Genomic DNA, 6,052 nt, shown 5'->3' on the forward strand with positions numbered 1-6,052 from the left:
TAGCTAACAGTAACCCAGTACCTTAAGAATTGACCCAGTCTCCTCCACAGAAAGCCTTAAGGCTGTGTGTATACTTGGGAGGGCTTATGGGAGTTAGGTTTCCTGTGTGATGAGCTGGGCTCTCTTCCCCACTCCTGGGAGACCTTAGAACATCTCACCATCCAAAGAGGATCTTCTTTCTGTTCCCTGTTTTTTTATTTTTTTTAATTTTTGTTATTTGTTTTTGTTTTTTTGTTTGTTTTTGTTTTGTTTTGTTTTGTTTTGTTTTGCATATAGGCTATGAGATTTTAGTAACATCTCCTTACAAAAATTCTTCCAACTCATTAAGGAGGAAACATTTTAGTAACAAAATCTGGGTGAGGGAGTAGATGTGCCCTGTCATACAATCTGATCAGGACTTGGGGATCTGAGCTGTTAGAAGGGGCAGCATCCAGAAATCAAATTACCACTGTTAAAGTCATCTTTCTTGCCTGGAATGTTTTCAGCAGAGTACAGGGAATTAGGTGAGTGTGAGAGCGTGTGCACACGGATGCATGTGTGTATGGGGGTGGGTAACTATCAGATACTAATCCTGAAAAGTCGTTTCAGTGCTGTTTCACTCAACACCAGCACAAGACAATTCCAGCATGGCAAAGTGGCCCCAGATGCCACTCTGACTGGAGTTAGAGCAGTAGGGAAGGTTGCCTGAAGCCCAGGGCTACACCTGAAATGTGCTCCAGAACCCCGAGTGTGTCTGCCACATGGTATCTGTGTCACTGGAATACAGAGGTCTCCAGAATGTGCAGAAAAGAGTGGCAGTGCATGAGGCCTTTACAGGGTAAGGGCACTCCTGAGGTTGGTTCCCTTTCCATTCCCAATCATGTCCAGGTCTAGTTTGAGTCAGTTTGTCCCACAAGACAATCTCTGCTCTACTCCATCCTTCTAGGCAAGTCTCCTGTGACATGTGATTTTATCCCTTGTCATCGTCCTCACTGATATCATGTGGATCAGACAGGCTCATCTCTGACCTGAGGAGACAGCCCCCTGAAAGTTATTTGTTCATGGTGTTGTTGGTACAAAGTTTGGTCCTGCTCCATCAGATGTGCGAGATGGGCGAGTGACAAACAGCAGTCATGAGATGCCTCCCAGCTCTAAGCACGATGCAGGTGGGGGAGAGAAAGTGGCTTTGTGACTCCTACTGGGAGGGAGCTGCTACTGTCATCTTCGGATGATCAGAAGCACAGCCCTCACTAGGCGGTAGATCTCTGGTCATCTCAGGCTGTGCAGGGATGACTTCCCTCTTCCCGGAGGCTCTCGAAGTCCAATCCGAGAGCCCAAGCCCTGTGGGCCTCACCTCCATCAACTACATGTAATAATGGGCACCCTGGGTGGACAAACACATACAGAATATCCAGAGCAATGCCAGGCCCACAGGTAGGTCCAGTCAGCATCAATTATTACCATTTCATTGCTAGAGTTACCACTGCAACCACCCCCTCTCCTCTGGTTCCACTGACATGGCTTAGTTTGGACACTTGCTGCTTCTGGGCACACAGCCATCTCTGTGGTCCTTCCCCATCTCAAAGGATGCTTCCAGAACATCTTTTCCTATTGCCCTTGCTTTGACCAACCCACTCTGATTCCCTGAATGCCCTACTCGGGAGCTCTGCCTCACCATATTTTTGGGAGTGCCTTAGCTTGAGCCTAAAGCCATGCTTGGCACGTGAGCCAGCTGCCAGAGCTGCTGGGAACTGTGTAATTTCTCGAAATGTACCTGACCTCTCTTTAGCCCTTCCTGTCTTTACTCTTTGCTGTTGCTTAAGTTGTTGGGCCCAGGGTGACAGGTCCAAGGCCACCAGGTCACAAAAGGGCTGGGTACAATTATTTCATTTTAAGATTTTAGATCTTAGAATATATACAGGATCCCCTGTCAGTCGGCAAAATGATTGCTGACCGGTCTAGCAGACTATCAAGCCATTTCTCAAATTAAGTTAGTTAAATCAGCCTGAACAGAATGCTATTCCGATTTTAACGTTTATTTACTTGCTCATTAGTGTTTATGTTGGGTTTGGTTGCAAGACTCTGGAAAAACCAATAAAGCTCTCATTATGTGGGGAAAAAATAGATGAATATAGAAATTGCTTTCTCTCTGATGGGCACCAGGAAGGTTTGTTGTAGGCTAGCCTTGCTCTCTGGAAGACCCTCAAGATAATCAGATATTCAGGAGCCCAGTGGGCAAGCAGCCTCTTCCAACAGGGTTAAGACAGTCTCGGGATGTCACTACCATAACATTCACAATGTAAAGCTCATGCTGAAAGGGACTTCCCTGCTCAAAGAATACCGTGCCTAACTCTCAACTTGAATCCTCCCAGCCAGGCAGCAGCCTGGGTGTAGGTGGGGGACTTTCTGCCTCAGCCCTTCCTGCCACACCCAGTAGGACGTGTCCCCAGCCATGGTGTTGCGGCCACTGTTTCCCTTCTCTCTTCTGGAATCTCATCAGGTGTGCCTGTCTTGAAGACGGTGTGGATCTGTCTTGAAAAGGAGCCAGCTCTCATCGTGTCGTTGCGACAGATTTCTTAATTAATCTGCTCAGATTGTCAATAATGTAATTCACTGATGATTTAGAAGCCAGTTATGTGACTGCTGTGCCATTGTGGGGAAACATCTGAATAATTCAGCTAATAGATGGGAACTCGCCCAGATCGCTGCAACATGGGGAGGGAACAGCTAATTCGAACAGGATGAGCACAGGCAGGGTGATTCCAGCACATTCCAGGGAGCAGAGAGGTTGTCATATTGCTTGGGGCAGCTGCTGCCTGGTTTAATTATTGTCATTTTTTGGTTAGTTTTTTTTTTTTTTTTTTTTTTGGACAAGAGAAGCCAGGTCCCAGACTCCCAGGCAGAGGCCACTGACACACTCCTGAAAAAGTGAAGTTCAAGTGAAAAGCACATGAGGTCTCTGACTGCCAGGTTTGTGCTGCGTACACATGTCAGTGGGCTTTCTAGGCACAGAACATTGGCTTTTATTTCCTTCCAAAGAGTGTGACTATCATCTATGACTGTGTGAGATGAGCGTGTAAGAAATGTCAGAGTAACATAAAGAGTGGCATTCCTTCTCCTGAGAGGATGTTCTCATCCTGAATAGATTGTCATACCATGATGATTGTGTCTTCCACCTCGAGCTGAAACTGGAGCCATGGTAGAAAGACGAGTGCAGGGATCCGGAGTCTAATTATGTGCTACATCTTACACAGACATTAAAAACCCAATCACATTTAGTTATGTACTTAGAATTTATTTTGCTTTTATTGGAAATAATAAAATTATATGGACTTGAGTCATTATACTATATATATATATATATGTATATATATATATATATTTACTTTGTTAGTGAGAGTTTTTAACAGCCCTCAAATGCAGAGACAAGTTAGTCCCTGAGATGTGAGTGTTAAGAACTGTGGGCTTTGAATAGGAAATGTTAATTTGGTTGCACTTGTCTACAGAGCTTTACGTATGTCCTCTGAACTATCTGTTCTTCTTCAACACCCTGGGATCCCGAGAAGCTCATGGACACAGGCAGACACATGCATATATGAACACTTGTATATACGATGCACGTGTGCTCACATGGGAGCATATGCACACACCCACACAGGATACACATGCACAGATGCGTCCATACTTGCATATGTGCATATGCTTGCATGCATGCCCACACACACACACACATACACAAATGCACACATGTTTGTATACACTTGCAGTCACATCTCTTCAGAATGCCCAGTATATTCCAAAAAAACAGGAAAGGCTAAACTACACACCTGACTCTACCACTCATAAATTCCAGCAGGCCACTCCCCATCAGGACATGACCCCTTGGAATTTAAGGACAGCAAGGCTGATTTACGATATAAACTACCTTGGGAATGCTACACCAAAGGGTTACCTCTTGAAAGTCTTTGTTTCAAATAATTAGCGAGTGAATGAAAGGGACTAGCAAAATGCTGCCTGTAAATAAAGTCTGGACCCCAAGTGCATGCCAGCCTTAGAGACTGGGAACAAGCACTGGCATGCTGGGAAGGAGGCATGTTTGCTGCTGGTGTGGTCTGGGCCGGCCACTCCGCACTCACCAACTCTCCTGTGGTGGCACAGCCTCAGGATCCTAGCCTAAACCATGAGGTCAGCTCCTGGTCAAACTATGTGTGGGTGCTCTGACATCACACCAATTTCAGAGAGCAAGAAAGGAGAAGAGGGAAGGGGTTCAGTTCTCTTCCCCTGTGCTTACGTTGTGTTTTACCCAGAAGCCCCTTTGCTACCCCCTGTGGGCTGCGTTTGAGTGACCTCCATGGCTACAAGTCCATAGGGCAGTCTTCTAGGGAGAGAGGCTTGCAAGTGTAATCTTTCAGCTGGGCACAGATACCAAAACCCTTCAAAGGAAAGTGGCCATTTGGTGACATCTTGCTGCTCATGTCCAAACACAAAGCCATTCCTACAGAGGAGAGTAGATGTTCTAAATCAAGCAGCTTTAATAAAACCGCAGGTAAGCTCCATTTTCACTGAGCATACAAGGATTTTGATTTGAGAAAACACTAAGAAAAACACCTTGCTTCATGAGCCTTTGGGTTTAATGAGCATCTGAGAACCATTTTTATAGCACGAGTTCCCTCCCATGACCTTCCCTCCCCCATACCCTAAGTCTGACCTGGAGGCACAGTGACCTGGAGCTAGTTGCATGCCCCGAGTTGGAGGGATGTGACTGTGGCTGGTCCCTGAGTTTGCTAATGCCAGTGGGCATTTGGAGAATCATGTGCTGTTTACTGGAAACCCATTTGTTATTATTTACATATGTAAAGCTTGCATCTTCGGCTCATGTATTCCCTGGGAATCTAATTTGTAAATAATTACCTGACAGAAATGAAGCTAGATAGAAAATTCAGAGTGTGCAGTGGCCCAAACAAACCCCAGAGAGGAGACTTGAGCGCTAAGGCCAGCTCCTGAAAGGCCTCATCACGCTTTCTCTGCTCAGCAGTCAGCAGCTAATAAGGCCCCCTGATTAGAAGCAAATTCTCAGGTGGCGGACGTGGTGGACACACAAAAGTGTCCATTAGCAGCTAGGCTGGGAGCAGAAGGCTGAGCTAGCTTTCCCTGTTCCACTCTCCATGCCAAGGAGTAGTGGTAAGGACGGGACTACTCTTCCTGTATGAAGAGCCAGGGCACCTAGAGCAAGGGGGGGCCACAGGCTGAATGCTTGGGTTCCCTCTGAGTGTCTATGGTAAAGTACTAATCCCTCTTGAAGGCTGTATTGGAAGTGTTATCTCTAAGGAATCAACGAGGCCCCAGGCAGAGCTTTAATCTGAAAGGTTTATGTCCTCAGAAAAGGTACTAGGGTTCTCTCTCTATACCCACTTACCAAGGCAAGACTGTCTGAGGACCCAGGAAGCAGGCGATGCTCTACAAGCCAGAAGGTATGCTATCTCTAGAAACTCACTTCATTCAATCTAGATTCTGAGCTCTCTACTTTTAGAGCCAAGAGAACGAAATCCTAGGGACTTAAGCCATCCAGCAGGTAGCATTCTTGTTACAGCAGCCTGAGCTGACTGATACAGGGTGATAGACTGGAAATAGGTGTTGCAGAAAGCTAGATCCTGCCTATGGACCCTCTGGGAGGTTTCTTGATGCTGTGCTAGCTCCTGAACACCTGCTCCCATCACCTTAAGCCCTGGGCCCTGCTAGTCATAGCCTTCTCTAGTCGACTACTTCACCAATATGCCGGCAGCAGAAAGGGCCTAGAGCTTTGCCTTTTACAAATCTATTTAGCCTTTGGATGTCTTACTCCAGAAGAGATACTGAGCCCCTACTGCATGCCCAGCACCTGCTACACTTTTGTAGACAGGAGCAAGAAGAGGCAGAACAGACAGTCTTGTCCATATAAGAGCAAGCACAGGCTTGGAGCTGGTATTAACTCAGTTATTTCGTAGTTGCTCTGGGCCTGAGACTTGTCTAAGCATGTGAAGTTGTTCAAGGGTCACATAACCACCTGCAAGTTAATTCTACTGCTCTGTCCTTC

This window comes from Rattus norvegicus, chromosome 6 (assembly GCF_036323735.1).
Source record: "Rattus norvegicus strain BN/NHsdMcwi chromosome 6, GRCr8, whole genome shotgun sequence".
Taxonomy (NCBI): Eukaryota; Metazoa; Chordata; class Mammalia; order Rodentia; family Muridae; genus Rattus; species Rattus norvegicus.